This window comes from Carlito syrichta, unplaced genomic scaffold (genome assembly GCF_000164805.1).
Source record: "Carlito syrichta isolate Samal-C Ts95f unplaced genomic scaffold, Tarsius_syrichta-2.0.1 Scaffold308051, whole genome shotgun sequence".
Lineage (NCBI taxonomy): Eukaryota > Metazoa > Chordata > Mammalia > Primates > Tarsiidae > Carlito > Carlito syrichta.
Window position 1 is genome coordinate 106,069 of NW_007252147.1, and position 20,594 is coordinate 126,662.

Sequence of the window (20,594 nt, forward strand, 5' to 3'; positions counted from 1 at the left end):
CACGTGATCTTGGACTCCTGGCCTTCAGAGCCCTGAGGGAATAAATCTGTTGTTTTATGCCACCCAGTTGATGGCCATTTGTTACAGCAGCCTCAGGAAATGAATACACTGGAGTTTCTTCTTTTTTATTCTAAATATAAGGGGGACCCCCAAAAACCCGGAGTTTATTTATAAAATATTGTGTATTTATTCTTGTGTGTTTAAACTTCAGTCATAATCAAAGTACTCTTCGTCTGATGCAATACACCTATTGAGATGCTTTTTCCACTGCTCAAAACAGTTTTTGAACTTGTCGATTTGGATGTCTTCGAGTGCTTCTGCCATTTTTTGTTTTACTTCTTCCACATCAACAAAACATCTCTCTTTGAGAACTTTTTTTTCATCCGGGAAAACAAAAAAAGTAGCTCAGGCAAAATCCAGTAAATCAGGAGAAGGATATGGAGGATACGCCATTTTTGGTCACAAACTGCTGAACACTCAGCATGGTGTGGGTGGGTGTGCTGTCACGATGGAAGCACCAGTATCCTGTTTGCCACAACTCAGGATGTTTCTTCCACAAATTGTGATGCGACCTTCTCAAAACTTCCAGGTAAAAACTTTGGTTGACCGTTTGGTGCAGAGAAAAAACTTTCAATTGTACTGCAAGGGGCCTGGCCTCCAAAAGATAATTCCAGTTTTTAGGGGGGTCCTCTCTCACACACTCGTTTCTTGTTCTCATGTAAAAGTGTGCAGTATACCTTTCTCCTAAGTTTGGTTGAATATATTCCTCATGTGACAAACTTCTATTGGAGTCCCTTTTATACCTTAAAGATAGGGTGTCAATGATTTCCTTCACAGGGGCCGAGAAACCCGAGGAGACATGAATGAGCATTTTTCTAGGAAGAAGGTCCAGAGCCATTATTTTCTCAATAGGGTCTCAAGAGGCACCAAAAAATGAAGGCTTTCTGAGTGGAAGCCTGGACAAATGGAAGGATGAGAGACAGCTGAGCTCTAAGAGAAACAAGAACAGAGACTGTGAAAAATTCCAAGAGATTAAGTTTCAAATATTTGGAAGCAGGAGGGACTGCGTGTGTGGCTCAGAAGTCTTGCCATCCAAGTCCTTGGAAACAAGCTTTGGCTTCCTCATAAGCACAGGTAAGAAAGCAGAAGTTACAAGTATTTGCAAAGTCAGATACAAAGGGTTGAAGAAGAGGAAACGCTCTTTTTGTCCAAAGCATGAGGGTAGACAAAAGTTTAAATTTCTGTAGTTAAAACCTGCAGCTGATTGCGAAAGGTAAATTCTGTTTCAGTGACAAATAACTAGAATGCTAATGCTATCTCAAAAGATTTATTTCTATATAGAGGTAGAAAAAAGGAAAAGAATGTTTTCTAAAAATAAGGAATGGTATGAACTTAAGTCTGTCTCTAAAAAGGAAAAGGAACGAGATGCTTTTTCTGAGTCTGTCGCTATGAGAGTTGTGACATAGAGCAAACCATAGCCAGAATCTCAGCAGCCAAAACCACAAGCCCCAAATGACAGCCTGCTCCATGGAACACCATGGAAACCGCCTCCCAAGCAGCACATAGGTTCGGAATCACCTGTGTAACTCCTCCACCAAGTATTTGTGTGAGGGTTGGGGTAAGGATAGAGAGAGAAGAGAGGAGAGCTTATGAGGGATGCTCTGCTTCCCAGACAATTGGAACAGAATCCCTGCACCGTGAAGTATTTTAATACAAATTGCCTCACCGGTGTTTACAGTTCAGGTCTGCCTATCCATCTGCCAGACTGAAAAGGAGCAGGTAAAACACAAAGTTGGTTTTCCGCGCATAGTTCATGATTCCAACCACAAGGCAAAACAGGAACCTTGAACTTCCCTGCCACACCTCTGGGGTGTAACATCCGATAGCTCCTTTGTAATCTTTTGTGGGAGAATCGACATGCACGTATGTATAAAATGGGCCACGATTTCTGTCTTAGTATTCTGCCCACTCCTGGGTTTCGTCTCTGAAGCAAATATAGTGTTTCTAAAGCGTGTATGAATAAGAGAACATCAAGTGAGAAAGGCCTAATTAAGGTGGGCTTTTTCTGAAAAGTCACGTTAGACGCTTGCCCTTTGGAACAGAATTAGCAAATTACCAGAGGGATAAAATGTACCTGCCATTTGGCCGTGTAGGTCACACGATGTAGCAGGACAGTTTGTAACCTGAGTATTCAATGTAGCACCAAATTGTTTTTATCAGTGACATCACCATTCTCATCCATGTTCTTGCCAAAGTAGGCACTAGCTTGTGAACCGTCTCCAGCATCCTTCAGGGGCTGCTGTTCTCAAGCAGCCCCGTCTCTCACCTGACCTACAGAGGCCAGTTATGACTTTCTACGCGGGCCTAATTGCAAATGTAAAGAAGGCAGGATATGTATTGCATTCAACAAACACCTCTAGAAATTTCTATGTGTTGGGCGCCAATGCTGCCATAGCACTTTACAAATACCAAACCATTGAATCCTCAAAAACCCTATGAGGTAGGTTCCGTTTTTCACCATCTTATAAATGAGGAAATTTGTTATTCATCTAGTGAGAGGTGGAACCAGAATTGGAATGAATTTGTGCAATTAACCGTTATGCTCTTCTACCTTAAGTTGCAGTGCCTTAAAGGTGAATGAAACAGCATTGTTAAATAATACCAAGGACTCATAGGTTAGAATTTCTAAAAAAATGGAGACTTTTTCAATGAAAATTTTTGAAAAATGGAAAAAGTTTGCCTACAAGGCTCATGTGGACCGATTTTCATCATGGGTTTCTAAAATTGTAATTTATAAACCATGATGGTATATATTCAATGATACTGTTAGCTAGTTGATACATTTGGCCCTCAAATCTATAGATATCTTTTGATCAACAATTATATTTCTTTCTCTGATTATAAAGAAATAAATGTGCATATTTGAAAGATTCAGAAAAGTACATGGTGGAAAACAAAAAATCACTCATAATTCCATCATCCAGAAATCATCATTGCTGATATTTTCATATACTTGGGGTGCCAAAAAATGTACACACTTTTTTTTTTTGAGTTGGAATCTCACTCCATTGCCCAGGTTGGAGTGCAGTGGCATGCTCACAGCCACCCCAGCATCGATCTGCTGGGCTCCAGTGATCCTTCCACCTCAGTCTTCTGAGTAGTTAGGACTACAGGCACATGCTACCATGCCCGGCTAATTTTTAATTTATTGTAGAGATGACAAGGTATCGCCAAGTTGCCCGGGCTGGTCTCGAACCTATGGGCTCAGGTAATCCACTCACTTTAACCTCCCAAAGTGATGGGATTACAGGCTGAGCCACTGAGCCTGGTCAGTGTACACACGTTTTAAGAGCTGTTATCTATGTATTACTTTTAGTTCACCATAATCGGAAGTGTCTGGACACGGATGGCAACCACTTTGAGTACCTTTCTCTTGTAATTGCAAAAGTCAAATGTGACTTGTATTCATTTTTTGTTATTAGTATATACCGAGTATTACAATTTTAATACAGTTTTTGCCTTTCTTAAAATGTAAACTTTTTTTGGTAATCTCTGTATATACTCTCTAGTCACCTTTCTATAAGTATATTCATTCATCTGTATATTGACTTAACATTTTTTTTTTTTTTGAGTTGGAGTCTCACTCTGTCGCCCAGACTGGAGTGCAGTGGCCGCTCCTGGGCACTGTAGCCTCAACCTGCTGGGCTCCGGTGATCCTTCCGCCTCAGCCTTCCAAGTACCTGGAGCTACAGGCGTGCGCTACCAGGTCAGGCTAATTTTTTATTTTTTATTGTAGAGATGAAATCTCGCCAAGTTGCCCAGGCGGGTCTCGAACCCGTGGGCTCAGGCAATCCACTCACCTCAGCCTCCTAAAGGCATGGGACTACAGGCTGAGCCACCGAGCCTGGCTTGACTTAACATTTATTAAATGTGACTGTGCACATGAGATACGTTATTCAAATAAAAATAATTTACCCTCTTTTTCAGTGCACTGATAGGTACTAAATATTCTTTAAAGGTTGTAAAAGTCATACAATTAATACATTAATATCACAAAAGTACTATCAGAGCAAAAATTAACTATTTATGCTAGGGCATTCTTAAAAACTCAAATATTCAGCAATTGAGGTTACAATGGTGCTATTTTTCAATATGATTTTATTACATTTTCTGCATTATCCAGAAACACCAGGAGGATGAAAACAATATTTGCTTCTTAAACTTGTGCACAAATTACTTGATATGACAACCCTATTAATTCATGATTGTTTTCTTAATGAATTGATTTTAAAGCTTCTCTAAGACAGGCAGGCATAAGACAATTAAAAAGAAATATTGATTTACAATTGTTCTAATACTGCTCAGCATTTTTAAAGTAAACTATAGCCATAAAGCATGTTATAATTACTGATAAGGTAATTTACAAAATGCCTTGCTGAGCTAGGTGTAGAAGAAATAAATTATTTCATACAGAAGGAAACGAACACTATAAATCAATATACTAGGTTGAACATTTGCATGGTTACATACTATAACCTCTCACATCGCAAATGACTTAAAAAATTCCTCAACTGAGAGTAGACTCTTGTTTGGGGCCACCATGTCACAGCCTTGAAGACAGCTTCCTCTTGACTGTGCCAGTAATTCTGCCATATGGATTGTCTAATGGCAGCAAGACCTGTAGAAAAACCACATGGTAATTTCAGAGACATTAAGATAACTCTTGCCTTCTTTCTATGAATCGATATTAAAACAACAACAACACAACAATTTGTCAAACAGGAAAATATATGTGCTTCACGGTAAAGTTATTTCAAGCATGGTAATGCCTTATTTTTCTGGCAATTGTTGAGAGATGAGTTGATTTTCCAGAAGACTTAAAAGGTTTTGAAAGATTTTAATCACTGAGATATAAATTTTTCCAAAATGCATTACATGTCCCTGCTTTTAAAATAGAGCCTAGTGAAAATAATTGACCTTTTCTTGGTGACTCACTTTGGACATCAATCATAGTCCAATGCTGTAATACCACCATGCCCTCTGGCACGTCTGAGGTCTTGCAGTCAATGCTAAATGGCTCAAGACAGCTGTGCTGTTAGCTTTCTTCCATCTTCCCACCCTGCCATTTGCCACTTCTCTGCTGTTGTCAATGTACCCAACTTCCTGCTTCTCTTGTGTTGCCTTCGCTTTGTACCACCTGCTGGGTGACAGTCTAAGAGCGGCTCCAGCTATCCCCAAACTACAGACACAGGGACAGCTTGGTCAGCCACCTGGGTGCCTTTATGCAAAGCCCTGATGCAAAGGAGCTCAGGTTTTCTTGCCTCCAGGTCCCCAGTTGGTCTTTAGGAGGAAGCTGTGAGTCTGACTTCATAGAGGCAGAAACCTTGTGGCCTCAGCCCACCAGAAAGTCCTCGAGCTAGGGTCAGTGCTGACCTAAGGTGTCAGGGAGCCCTGAGGAGACCCTCCTCTCTCTGCCTGGTATCCTGAGTTCAGCACTTCTCTAGCCATGACAGCTGATCCTCTTTCTGTGCAGGGCCCATTTGTCTACCTCTTGTGGACATGTCTAGGATTGATTTCAGGTCCCTCTCCTTCCCTTTAGAAGGCTTTAAAAAGGCATTCCATTCTAACTAATTGCATTCTAATTCATAGCATTCTGGTGGTTATCAACCTTTCCTTCTTCTGAATAGTGCTGTCCTTCCTTTCAGTGGAATGAACAGCACAGGGCGCCAAGGTTGCTCTCCTCGGCAACTCAGGACTCTAGGTCACTTACATCAGGCACTTAAGCATGACCTTTATTTCCCAATGCCACCCCCCCACACCAGCCTCCACTTGCAGCTGATGGTGGTGCAAAGCCTTGCAGAGTCCACCAACACTGCAGACAGAAACAAGGTACCTGGTCAGAGGTATTGTGCGGCTCCTGTATCAACAAGCCCAGAATGTGGAACCTTCTGGAGGCCCATTCATTAGCCTTTATTCACCAAAGAGGAGCAGAGCCATGCTAATAGATGGCCCCTTCCCTGTATCATTCCCCCACACATACTAAAAAGAAATGACCTCATATATTGTTTTGCAGAATCTAGAAACCTGCAGGAAGATGGATCAAATTGAGAAATCTTATCATTTTGAAAGTGATCCAAGAGGGAGGGACAGTTCTTCTCTCTCAAAAATTGACCATAACAGGCTACTGTCAGGATTTTGGGCTGTCTAGTCAGACACACTGAGAGGTTTAACCTTCTGCCATGGCTAAAAATAAAAAAGTGGGGGTAAACATTTTTTCCCAAGACAAGGATTTCCTTTTGAAAAGTGAATTTCCTCATCTTGCCTTCTGTAATTGCAATTAGAGACACAAATACTCCCTCTTTCTTGTGTGAATTTTATGTCACTGAATTGACTACTTAATCAAAAGGTAGAGTTGATGGGAGAAAATGAAAACAGAATCATTTTTTCCTTCCTCATTGCCTGGAAGAATAATGAAGCTGTGACCTCGTGTGACACATTTCAGAGAAGTAGATCTCAGAGCTATTTCCTTGGGCACGCTCTATTCCTTCCCTGTCTTTCCCTCTGCAACTTCCAACCCTTGTAATCATTCATCCACTTCTAGGGCACTCCAGCCTTGGGCATGGAAGGGCCCAGAGTTGAATCAGTAGCAACTATAAATATTCCCCAAAGCAAAAGCTGTCACGAGTTCCAGTCAGCGATATTATCATCCCAAGTTTATCGAGAGGCATAAGGAGGGATGGGACAGTAATGTGCTGTAAATATTTTTAAAGTTCTCTTACCTCTTCCTTGTTGATCAGTCCCATTTTGGACATGTCTATGTTAAAGTAGTGAATGTTGGGCAGGCTGAATTCCATATCTTCTATCTGGAATCCACAACAGTATGTGTCACATTGGGCAACTGTGAGTCTACCTGTCTCTCCAGCCACCCTCCTCCACCTGCCCCCTTGCCTGTTACTCAGGTTCCCTCTCTGTCTTGGAGACACCCTCTGATGTTTCTCCATGGCCTGGCACTATTTTTTCCTGCTTGTCCTGTGACTAGACGATGGGCCCTCTCTTTACCCCTTGGGCGACAAAACCTGCTTCTTTGGAAAGAAAGTGCCCCTTGGGTCTGAAACCTAGGGGACTTCTTCAGCATCCAAGGTACTGGTCATTCAATCTTCTAAGTTCTTCCTCATTCTATGTCCTCCTCTCCGGGTCTGTCCCTAACATATATAGGCCCTGGGGTAAGAGTATAATTGGAGATCCACATACCAGATGTATCAGGATTTAAATGTATGTAACAAGATTTTTTTAAAAAAAACCTTTTAAGTGAATGTTCTATTCTTCTAACTTGACAAATTCACCTCCATAACAATCTGGAAGGCCAGGTTTTAATTTAAAATTATGTGACTCATTAGAGTGCTATGCCAGAACGTGGCATCATGGGAAGAGCCAGCCCTCAGCCCCTGGCACATGCCACCTCTTAGACCCACATGGGTGGACACTCCAGGCTTCCATACTGCCCACAAACATCTGCCTGGTTACACACGCTCAGACCTATGGGTGCTCACCAATAACATGATCTGCCCTATGGAAGACAGATCCCGAGAAGAGGTTTGCTCAGGTTCTGGAAGTAGTCTCAGGGCTATTTGGGAAGAAAATTCTGAGGGATTGTGTGGGCCCCTGAATGGTGTGCTACCTTGACTTCTCCAACTCTTCACTCAGTGGAGGGAGTCAAAACCAGAGGAAGGTTTGATGGGGGCCTCAGATTCACTGGGCAATGGCAGGGGTCTCTCTTTCCAGGTCTGTGGGTGGTCTTCCTCCTCCCCATCCCCACCATGACCTTGACCTGGGCTATCTTTGACAGATTTCTGCAATAGAATCCCAATAAACCTCCTTGCCTATGATCCATCAACCATTTAATTCATCATACTTCTGTCAGAGCGATTTTTCTAGACAAATCTTGTCACAAAACACCTTGCATAAACCCTTCAGTGACTGCTGAAAGCTTTCAGGATAAATATGGAACCTATAATAAGCTACAAAGGCCCTCTTAACTGGTCCTGGCCTCATCTCCAGGCACACAGAAAGACTTTCACTCCTAGAGCCTCGCGTATGGTAGACTTTCACTCCTAGAGTCTTGCATATGGTAGACTCTCAACAGGAAATGACTATATCATGCTGTCTCCTGTCTCCATACCTATCCTGATCCTTCACTCTTGAGTGTAGACCCAGACAACCTCTATTTGTCCCTAAAGACTCAACTCAAACACCTCTCCCTCTAGAAAACCTACTAAGTCTATTCCCTACAGCTAAGTTGGGTGCTTTGCTCTGTATTTTCATGATACTCTATTCTCTATTGTATTGCTTACTTACTTTCTTTGTTCACTAAATGATGAGCTCTTTGAGGACAGGGACTATGTCTGATTTATTTTCGTACCCCTCATGTGCTAACAGAGACATAATAACCATTCAATAATATGAAAGAAAAGAATGAATGAATGGGTGGGGAGGTGGGTGGATGGATGGATGAATGGATGGATGGATGGATGGAAGGATGGATGATGAACTCTCTTTACATCTATCTTTCATTGTCTGACTTCCCTGAAACACAGAACCTTCATCTAATTACCTCTTTCTCAAGACATTCAAGTGTCCTGAATATGAAGTTTAAATCAGTTGCAGGTGGAAGGGCTCAAGCATTTTCAACAAAACTGAAGAACTACAGCAGTGGTCTGTGTTTTCAGGTTGGACAGATTTTTCCATTTTTTGCTCTCTTCCCACTTGCTATAACAAGCTTTTGAACAACAACAGATGTCATTTTTCATGTGTCTTCCACTTTCTTATTTTAACTCTCAACTCCTTCTTAGAGCTGACAGAAGACACACGTCCTCTCAATCCTCAGAATGGTAACTGACAAAACATACCTCAGGCACTCTGCTCAGGGAAAGCACCTGGATGTCATAGAGGGTCTTCTGGACAGAGGGCGAGTACTCGCCTTTGTCATAGGGCCCAGCAAATTTCTCCAGGATAGTGTCCCGAACAGTGCCCCTGAAACACAGAGAAGGTCACTGAGGATTCTGGTAAGATGGAATTTTAGGAATGCATTATAAAGCCAAGACGTAATGACTTTTCTGTTTCCCAGAAAACAACTGTATTACTGGTTTTAGAAGAGATGAATATCTTGTAATGCCAATGCTCCTATCCAAAACTCACTTTCCATTCCCCTACACACACACACACACACACACACACACACACACACACACACACACACACACACACACATACACACACACACACACCATTCAACAAACATATTGAGCATCACCAGGCTGTCTTTCTGGTTTGGCACCAGAGCCCAGTGGGCATTTCAGGGTAAATCTCCCACCATGTTTGAAGAACCTATGAAGAGGGCTCTCGAGTATTCTAACCATGTTATAGCTCTTCTTGGCTCATTCCTTGAATTATTACACTAGGGTAAATGCTTAGACTCTGGGCTAAGCATTTTATGTGATTATGTCATTGAATTTCTCAATATAGTTGAAGTAAGTACTATTATTATCCCCAATTTAGAGATGAGGAATCTGAGCTTCAAAGTTAAATGATCTACTCTAAGTCCCTTCATATAGTGGGAAGCCCAGCCTACAATATTACGCTAACTTTGGCATGTCCAATTTTGTGCTTTTTTCAACATAAATACATAAGGCTGCTGCCCATGGGGAACACTTGAAATTAAGAGGAAAGAGGACCGAAGCGACGTTCTCTTCAAGCATTTTAAGACCTATCAAATAATAAAAGGATCAGAGAAAAACTATACCAGTGGGAGGAAACTACGGGGGTGGTTGGGAGGAAGGAGGGTTAGGTGTGCAGATTCTAGCTTGTCATAGAGTAAAAATTTCTAACAATTAGAGCTTTAGCAAAGGAATGAGATACTTAGTCCAAAAGCAAGCTCTGGAAGTTCAGAGGCCTAATAACTCCTTGTCAAGAATATTGTAATCATCATTATACCTTTATATTACGAAAGCTATCAGAATGTCAAACTCTAACAAAATAAACAAATAAGCCAGAGGCTGAGGGAGGGCCCTCATGCACACTTGCCTGTGAGAACTATTAGCATGCCTATGCCTATAACAAGAACTTACGTGTCACAAGGACAGCTAGCCAGAGGTTCAAGAACACTTGCCTGGCACACCCTCTCCACTAATAAACTTGTTTCAGCTCCTGCAATAAGTTGCTGTAACCAGTGTTTCTGTTCTCTGTTTTAAAACAAATTTTGTGTACTTTTCCAGTTTACCTTTAAAAACTTCTGCTTGTCTTGACCTCTTTGAGTATGCCTATGGCACCCATAGCTTGCATATCCCATACTGGCAAACTCCCTGTGCATTTCTGAATAAACTCAATATCGTTGGAAATTCTCTCTCTCTGTGTGTGTTCTTTAAGGAGAATTTTTTTAAAGCACTTATTATTTCTAAAATGCTTCTGTGAATATCATATCATTTTGAGTTTGTCCTAGTTTGCCTAGAACCAAGGGATTTCCTGAGACATGGGAATTTCAGTGTTAAAAGATAAAAGTATCTGGCAAACTGGGATAGGTTGGTCACCCTAGTTTAGCCCTCTCTGCATCACTATGAGGTAGTAAGGTCAGATATTCTCTTCATTTGATGCAGTGGTTCTTAAAGTCTGGTTCCTGGTCCAACGCTATCTGCATCCCTGGGAGTTTGCTAGAAATGCAAATTCTCAGGTCCCACCTCCAACCTACAGAATCAGAACCTATGGGGATGGACCTAGTGAGCTTCATTTTCTGATTCTGTGTGATTCTGATGTACATTCATGTCTGAGAAGTACTGATTTAACACATTAAAAAACCAGAAGAAATTTCTGAATAGCGGAGAGGTTGTGTAGAATGGAACCTAACTTTCCCTTTCAGACCTAAGACTTGGTGAACTTTGGGCCTCTGGATAGAGAGCAGACAGTACCTGCCCCAGTGCCAGCCCTGCCCTAGTGCCAGCTTCTAGCCCATGTCCATACCAGGTAGCTTCAAAGTCCACGTCCCTGCACGGGTGGTAGCGCCACTTGCAGTACACTTTGGTGGCAAAGCAACGGTCCTTCACCTCAGGGAGGGTGGTGAACTGGTCCTTGATGAAGCCTTCAAATCCAGACTGGGTCGTTTTCAAGACCTTGAGGTCTTTGATTCCAGAATGAATGACTGGGGGTCCTGTTTCAAGTAGAAAGGCAGAAGGGGATGAGATTATAAATAAAACAGTGCCTTCTTCCTGATATCTTGCACAGAAGATCCTGGTCATTAAAACATGACACACTGTACAAAAAAACTCTATAACTGCCTGTGTTTTCTGTCTTCCTAGCTCCTCTGAAGCCCAAGTGATGAGGATGGTGTGCCTTTCCTTCTGTCTGGATTCCATGACTCCCTGCCCCCGGAAAACTGAAAATATGAGAACGAACTTCCATACTGTGGAAGGCCACAAAAATGAATACTTTGTTCTCAACTACATGCAGGGCTGTCTTTTCAACTGAATTGCCTTCACGTCTTGAGCTGTATCTCATTCAACAGGTAATCATGCTGAAATGAGTTTGCTCCTTAAGAACAGTTCTTCTATCTACTACTGTGATCCCTCCACTGAGGGTAGTCCTCATATATTGATCACTTGCAGTGACTGCTGGCTCTAATCACCACAAGACCCCGATGGCATCTCAGTTCCCTTACGGTTATGAGCTCAGCGAAACCAGACAGCTCCATAAATGGGTAGCAGCGTGGGCCTGGCTGAGCCTAAATAAAGACTGGGAAGATGAGGCCGGTGACTCACAAGGTATGGGTCTGCCTGAATTGATATCTAGAAAGACTTGCTTTTCGGCTGAAGGAAAAAGAACAAAGTTGGCCGATGGGCACTTAGGAGAGAGAGAGAGGAGAGTTGAAAACAGAGAAAGGGGTGATATGGCTCTCCTTCTGTCTCTGGTGCCCCCTCATAAGGTAACAGAGGGGGTGGTGGGGACACACACATAATCTGAAGAAGCAGTTACTTGTGTGCCAAGCTGTTTTAACTCAGGGTCCAGGTGATGAGTGGGACACAGAATTGGGGAGGGGATGATTCTCTGTTTCTCTTTCTATATGGAACACACTGTAGCTCCAGCAGTTTAGTGAAGTCTTTAGAGGACATGGAACCCTGTGACACACTGGGAAACCCCAGGGAATAATGCTCTGTGGAGAGTGGCATTCTTCCCAAGGGGCAACAGCAGCTGACACAGCAACGCTGGGCAGAGCTGGTGAGACAGCAGTTGTACCCGACGGGTGAAACCTCTTCTCAAGCACTGTGAGACAGCCCTTCCAAGCTGTCAGAAAGTGGGAGAGTTTGACTTGAGAGGTCCAGCAACTATGTAGTAAGGAAGCCCCAAGACCAGGAAATTGACATGAACATTACCACGACTTTACTTGTATGCCCAGGCTGGTGAGAATGGAGGATATTGGCAAACCCCAACAGCAAGGTGCCATGGCAGGATTACTGAGATCACCTCCTCTCAGTTTCTAAGTCAGTCCTAACTTATATCTATTGTTCTTGGCCTGTTTAGTCTACAACTCAAGGGCCAGAGTGTCAGGCATCACTAAATACATGGTTGTAGTTGAAGAACAAGAATATAGCTTGTGATCCTCAATTCAAGTCCAGAGAAGCTCTTAAAAAATTCAGTGGTTAGCCAGGCTCTGTGGCTCAGCCTGTAATCCCGCGCTTTGGGAGGCCGAGGTGAGTGGATTGCCTGAGCCTGCGGGTTTGAGACCCGCCTGGGCAACTTGGTGAGACCTCATCTCTACAATAAATCAAAAAATTAGCTGGGCGTGGTAGCACACACCTGTAGTTCCAGCTACTTGGAAGGCTGAGGCGGAAGGATCGCCGGAGCCCAGCAGGTCAAGGCTGTGGTGGCCGGGAGTGGCCACTGCACTCCAGTCTGGGCAACAGAGTGAGACTCCAACTCAAAAAAAAAAAAAAAAAAATTCAGTGGTTTACATAACCTATGTGGTTTCAATTGCTGCAGCTAACTCAGGAGCTGTGAGGTTTCTAAACTGAGTAAATAAATTACTACGCTTTGATATTCTCCCTTGCTACGTGTGTACACTAACCAGAGAGAATAGTGGCCAGCAGTTAGCAGTAGATCTGCTGATAAAATATATTCTGATTTAATAAGTTATTCTGTGCACCTTGTTCCAGGATAATGTGGTAGAACGGAAAATAATCATTGTTTAACTTTCTGAAGTTCTCATTGGAAGTTATATCTGAAGAAGGATCAAGAGAAGATATCAGTGCCGGAAGGTTAATTAAGTTCTGGCTACTTGGAACTTAATGCCTTCAGTTGGCTGGGTTTATCAGATTCTAAGTATATAAAAACAAGATCCTACAAAATCAGCATTTCCAAGTGTAGTCATGGAAGTTTCAAGCTCAAGAGAATTGCAGAAGCAATCAGTAACTCTCTGTGGAATGAATGAATGAGTACTACAAGACTGATTCACATTTGTGGCGCTCAGTGGCTCAGCCTGTAATCCCAGCACTTTGGGAGGCCGAGGTGAATGGATTGCCTGAGCCTGCGGATTCGAGACCTCATCTCTACAACTTGGTGAGACCTCATCTCTACAATAAATTAAAAAAAAAAAAAAAGCCAGGTGTAGTAGCACGCGCCTGTAGCTTCAGCTACTTGGAAGGCTGAGGCAGAAGGATCGCTGGAGCCCAGCAGGTCGACACTGGGGTGGCCGTGAGAGTGCCACTGCACTCTGGCCTGGGCGACGGAGTGAGACTCCAACTCAAAAAAAGAAACAAAAGATTCACGTCAAGCAATCAGTCTCTCAACAAGTAGCCTCTTTTTTTTCTAGACAGTTCACCTCCATCAACCTGGACCATGATCCTTCCTGATCTCTTCCAACTCACACACAGTGTGGCAGGGGTTGGAGGGAGGGTGTTAACCTGAGCTAAGAACCTCCTCCCTGTAGACAAGCCTTTGGTTGCTGCCTTTTTCAGTCTTTATCTTACTTAGTCCTCAAAACTTGATAAAGAAGGTATTTTTTAATGCAAGAGACTTTCATCATTTATCCACAGTCACATGGCTAGAAATTAGCAGAGATGGAGTTTCAACTCAGCACCATGTGATGAGATTCCAGGTGCTTCCTCCAAGTTCTTTTTGGATCACTCCCCACCTGTGCAATGTCTCCTCTTTCCTTGACTCTGCCCCCATTCCTGCACTATAAGAAGCCTTTCCAAGAGATGAGAAAGTTGTCACTTCACATTCCACAGTGTGATTGGAGGACCTCATACAGAACCCCCTGCCTGAAAAACACCATGTCCAGGGGCCTGAAATGGAGAAGCTCTTTTAGAATTGGCTCCTGTGGATCCAAAACCTTTTTATTCCTTAAAAATCTCCTATCGAAATGCAAATCTCCCTAAGGAGTGACTCCTGAAGTCTTTGTAAACAAATGTAGCCACCGACTTCCAGTGGTAATCTCTTCTAGAAAACAAAATTCTAGAGAAGTGAAACAGGGGTTTGCAATCAGAGCAAGATTAAAATGAGTAGTGGAAACCCTTAAAGGAGAATAAAAAGAAGGTGGAAGAGAACAAAGGCAAACTACCTATGTCATCTCGGGCCTCCAATGGTCTTAATCATAAAAGGATTCCTGGATGCAGTGATGCATCATAGTTGAATCTATGGTGTTAGGACTCAGAGTCCCTGAACTTGAATTCCAGGGCTCTCCATGTCTCCCTAACTCTCATTTTTATGAGCTTTATGTTACTGAGAAAATTATTCAACCTCTCTCTACCTTGACTTTTCTCATCTGCAAAATGGAAGGAGGTGATAATCATACCTATTTCCTAGAGTTGATACATGTCTAAGAAAATACACATAAAGGACCTACAGGATGGCGGCCCTGCAGGAAATGCTCTGTAAAAGTGATGATGATTTTGTTATAATTGACTTTTCTTATCAACTTCAACCATCTGTAAATATTCCCCATGTTTCACAAAGCTTCGTTGGGTTCTGAAAACAATTTCCTATGTGCCATCTCAGACACCTCCAACCCTGAGATAAGATTTATTGACCTTAGGGGAGTGTCAGTCTTACTAGACTACTTCGAAATAGTCTCCTTTCCCACTAGAATCTAAACATGGAGAAAGCAGTTGCATTTTTAAAAATGTTTTGGCATCAGTTTCACACAGAAGAAAATGTCTCGTATTCCCAGAGACAATTAAGTGTTGCCTCAGTCTTGGCAGAATGCAACCTGTCTACTCTGGTGCCCTCATCATTCTATGGACGACAACAACAAAAACTATTCTCTTGGAATGTTAAAAAGAATTTTTCCTTGGCTCACATTAAGCACGCTGGATGAAATCAGAGAGCTTATTTTATCTCCTCTGTTGGCGGTTGCCCCAGCTTTCTGAATGTTAGTAAGAACCTGAGGCTTTCAAAATCATGGGCCCATCAACTAAAAATATGATACCTCACACACTCTAAAAAAGATGCCCATTTGGACTAACAAGGAGTAATTCAACCGAAAAGACCGTTCTTTTCTAGGTTACTTCCCATAAAACCATTTAACCAGCTTTTTGTTTGTTTGTTTGTTTTTCTGCCGTCGTTATGGAGTCATGCAAAAGAGAGATTTTTCACATTTCACTTTGCTGGAACGTAATCTTTTCTAGCTTTTAGTGTTCTCCTACACACTTAGCAGATTGTAGTTTATCTCTCAGAGAAGCATACGTCCTACCCTTCAGCTATCTAAGGCAAAGAAGCTCATGTGAATTAATAGAAAATAAGCCCGGGCCCTTACCTACGCATCAGGTGTCACAGAGCACAAAGCTTTACTGAGCCAAAAAAAAAAATCCTGTCATAAGAGGATAATTGCGTCCACGTTTAACACCTCCGGAAAGAACACAAATAGCTAAAAGGAAGATATTTTAAAACTATATTAAATCATTCTAGTAGAAAAATCTCAAACTTGTAAAGTGCTAGAAAAAGTCAAGATCAATTAAATATTCACCTTGGAGAGTCCATTTAGTTCCTGCCAGGAGAGTGAACGCTTCCTGTGTGGAATTTGGAGTGGGGACAGAGGATTTCCTCCTGATGGGAGGAAGTCAGCTGAGCTTTGGTACAACCAGGTGAAGAGCCTTTCTTTTTTTTTTTTTTTTTTTTGAGTTGGAATCTCACTCAGTCACCCAGACTGGAGTGCAGTGGCCACTCCTGGCCACCGCAGCCTCAACCTGCTGGGCTCCGGCGATCCTTCCGCCTCAGTCTTCCAAGTAGCTGGAACTACAGGCACGCGCTACCACGCCCAGTTAATTTTTGATTTATTGTAGAGATGAGGTCTCGCCAAGTTGCCCAGGCGGGTCTCGAACCCGCAGGCTCAGGCAAGAAGAACCTTTCTTACAGAAGAATAGAAGAGCACTTTAGTCTTGAAATCAGCAGCCATCTTGGCAGTGGCCACCTCTGTTCTGGATTTCCTCACTTTCCCATCTCACCTGTTCCACTGGTCCAGCTTGTCACCTCTGAACTCCATTCACCTCCTGGACTTACACTTCATCAACTGCCTTCCTTAAAAACCATCCTCCTGTCTCACCAGCCTTCCATTAAGGGATGTCTGGGGGATTTTTTCCCTACCAGAATACAGTATCTATTATTTGAGATGGTTTCTCCATCTTCCAATTCTCCATTTAAGTATGTTTTAGCTGAATTTTATGATTAGTGACAGAAAGGGAGAAATTTGATGTTTAAAGAATTGTTTTACTTCAAATAGTGCAGAGGCTTGGGGGTTGGTTTAGTTCAAATGAGTGACTCAACCATCCCAGCGAATTCAAGGCTCAGTTAAGCTTGTAGCTCAGCAGAGACAGAAGAGAAAGATCCAGATTCCATATGACACCTAAATCAACAACCTGCATCATGCCTGGGTAGCCTGGTTCTCCCCTCAGGGCTTGGGAAGTCACCAATGTTAACAGCAGCCCTCAGACCACTGGGTGAACACATTTCTCTGCCAGAATCTTCCATGGAACCAGCAGATTTCAAAACAACTAAGAGTGCAGCTCAGTGATGGAGCTTTAAAAGACCCCCTGGGAAGAAACAGTGTAATGGGAGTTATAGAATGATCCCCAGGGTTTAAAGTGGTGCTTAAGATTCAGCAGGCTTTCTATAAATGTCTGTTCGATTGGTAATTAAGAATGAATACAGTCCACCAGGAGAAACCCAGTCGCATATCCTGCTGGGAAGAGTTCCTTTTGGGTGCCTTGTGACTGAATGTATGTATGATTAAGTACATGGGCTAGAGGTGACAGAATTTTTTTTTTATTTTTTTATTTTTTGTGTCAGAGTCTCACTCTCTCACGCTCATGGCCACTGCAGCCTTGACCTGCTGGACTCAGGTGACCCTTCCGCCTCAGCCTTCCAAGTAGCTGGAACTACAGGTGTGCACCACCACATCTTTTTTTTTTTATATATATATTGTACAGAAGAGGTCTCACCAAGTTGCCCAGGTTGGTCTCGAACCCCTGAACTCAGGCAATCCTCTCTCCTTGGCCTTCCAAAGTGCTGGAATTACAGGCTTGAGTCACCACACCCAGCCAAGAATTCTTACCCCAGCTAGTTCTCTATCAAACGCGCTACTAGGGATTTGTAACAACAACCTTCACCATGTGAATTTGTGTGTGCGTGTGTGCGAGTGTGTAACATAGTGATTCTTTTCTTTTCTTTTTTTCTTTTTTTGAGTCAGGGTCTCACTCCGTTGCCCAGCCTGGAGTACAGTGGCCCAATCATAGCTTACTGCAGCCTCAGAGTCCTGGGCTCAAGCAATCTTCCCGCCTCAGCCTCCCAAATTGTTGGGACTACAGGCACCGGCCATCACACCGGGCTCATTTTTAAACAATTTTTTTCTAGGGACGAGGTCTCACCATGTTGCCCAGCATGGTCTCAAACTCCTGGCCTCAAGTGATTTTCTCACTTCGTCCTCCCAAAGTGCTAGGATTCCAGGCATGAGCTGCCACGCCCAGCCTGATCATTTTCTTTAGTTAAGCCCACACAAGGGCATTTCTTGCGACAATACGTGTGACACTGACGCACATCACAAGTCCTGCAGTTTTAGCTCTTAGGTAATAAGCAAATCAAGAATAAGCTTTGCTACCAAAAGAGCATCCATCCCTACCCTCCAAAGAGGGACAGAGTAGAAATGTCGTCTTCACATTCACCACCCTGAAGGAGGCAAACACTCATACCTGCATAAGCTTAAGGCAACAGATGTCTCTTCCCTTCCCCTGATTCCTGACAACCCTGCATGGTCTGGGAGGCAGGGGGCTGCATGCTAGATGAGTCAAGCTGAAGCCTCTGGGAACACCGCCACAAAGAGCTCGGTACCCTGGAGCTCTGTCACTTTCTGCGGAAGGAAAAAGCTTTAACCTGATTCTGGTGGCTAGTTTTTCCACTCTGCAGCTGTCAGATGATTAGAAGTTAGACTGATGCTAAATCCTGGCAATTCCTGAAAAGAGCAGGCTCTAAACAGAAGTCTGTTTTCTTTTCATGATCAGCAGAGCCCTACACATGTCTGCTTCACTTCCAGATCCATAATCCATAGCTCTGCTAAAATACTCCAGTGGAAGTCACCAATGACACCAATTTGCCAACAACACAGCTTCTCTTCAGTCTTCTTTTTTTAAAGTAATATCTTACTTCATTTATTTGTTTTTGTAGTCAGAATCTCACTCTGTCACCCAAGCTGGAGTGCAGTGGTGCGATTATGACTCAGTGTAGCCTCGACCTCCTAGGTTCAGGGATCCTTCCACCTCAGCCTCCTGAGTAGCTGGGACTACAGGCATGCACAACCATGCCCCGCTAATTTTTTTTTAAATTTCTGTAGAGATGAGGTCTTGCTAGGGTGCCCAGGCTTGTCTCAAACCTCTGGGCTCAAGCGATCCTCCAGCCTCAGCCTCCCAGAGTGCTGGGATTACAGGTGTGAGCCACCATGTCCAGTCTTCGGTCCTCTCTTTTAACCCAAACCTCTCAACCCTCCTATGGTGGAGACTAAATGGATTTCCTTCTCCTCTTCCTGAAGATTCAACCAGACTACCTGCAGCCTCCCTTGCAGTCAGCGGGGGCTATGTGACTGATTCTCTCCAGCAGAAGTGTGCTATTTCCAAGCTCATGGAGCTTGCCCCTCCTTTTGCTCTTCCAAGCTCTTTTCCTCTCCTGATTGCATGGCAGAGGGAACCACTCTCAAGGTGATGCCAAGAAGCAATGATTACACATGTAAAGTGGCCATCATCCTGGATTCCTGAGTAACCTCATGGAGCAGAGCGCACCCCTTGTAGCCCCTCAAGACACTGAACTGGACATTTTCCAAGAGAAATGAAACATCTTGTGCTGAGCCAGTACCTATGGGCCTATTGTCATGTATCTCGTTATCTCAGTCATTGTCCTTGATTTCTTGAAACACATTTTTCTTCTGTTTCCATGACGCCATTGCCCCTAGTCTGCCTTTACTCTCTCTAAACATTCTTTTGTCTCATTTTTTACGTTATTTGTTTGTCTGAGTTGGAATCTCACTCTGTCACCCAGGCTGGAGTGTAGTGGCAGGTTCATGGCCACTGCAGCTTTGACCTGCTGGGCACAGGCAATCCTTCCACCACAGCCTTCCAAGTAGCTGGAATCACAGGCGTGTTCATCCTAAAAAATCATGATGGCTATCATGTAAGGAATGCTTCTTATATGCCAAGGACTGTGCTAAATGCTTTAATAAAATGAATCTAGAATTCATATCCTTTCATTCTCTGGACAACTATTGAGGTGGGCGCTGGTCTCCTCATTTTACAAATGCAAACCCCACCCATGGAGTATAAACCACTTGCTCCCAATCACAAAGTGATTAAGTAGTGGAGTTCAAATTCAAATACGGTTCATTCTGACCCCGGCAGTCCGTGGTTTAACTACTGAGCAAAACTGCCTCTGGGAGAGACTAAACTTGCTAGTATAGCACACGGGATCTTCAGAGTCTAGGCCAAACCAACCTCTTCATCTTTATCTCCACTTCTTACATTCTAGAAATCAGACCCACTAAACTTGTGACTGCTCCTCAAGTGCTTTGCCCTTTCAACAATTACATAAATTATTTGCCCAGGATGGTGCTCAGCAGATGCCCCAAATATTTTACATTCTTCCCCTCTTCCATGAATCCACTCCTATTATCTTGTGTCCTTGGCCTGTGACTCCCTTTCCCCCTTCTGTGTCAGCATATTCTGATTTGGTTTTCAAAAGTCAACTGGAATATTTCATGATCCCCTTTTGACCCTTCCAGATTGCTCTGGAATGAGGTAGCTTTGTGCACCTCTCTTCCCATAGTATTCCTTTAATCTGCTCGTTGTGTTTTTCAGCCCTTGGTATTGCAATAAATCTGTTTATAAGTCTGTCTCCTATTACTCATCTACTGTAAAGTCACTAGGGTCAGGGAATGGTTTATTCGTCGCTTTATCTACAAGTCTTCATGTACGAGGGGGGAATCCACAAAAAAAAAAACATAATTTATTTATAAGAAATTGTGTACTTATTCTTATATGTTTAAACTTAGTCACCTTTTTTTTTTTTTTTTTTTTTTT

The 20,594-nt window shown here is 43.0% G+C and overlaps 1 non-coding gene across 1 annotated transcript in view; it reads right to left on the reverse strand.

Moving 5' to 3' along the window:
- Positions 1-8,977: 8,977 nt before the first annotated feature.
- The window catches only part of LOC103267200, a 19,198-nt gene continuing 7,581 nt past the window's right edge, over positions 8,978-20,594 (reverse strand). Inside the window, exons 3-4 of the transcript XR_002482355.1 lie at positions 11,011-11,197; positions 8,978-9,030 (exon numbers count right to left, since the gene is read on the reverse strand). This is a non-coding gene — a transcript (uncharacterized LOC103267200). The remainder of the gene's footprint in view (positions 9,031-11,010; positions 11,198-20,594) is intronic.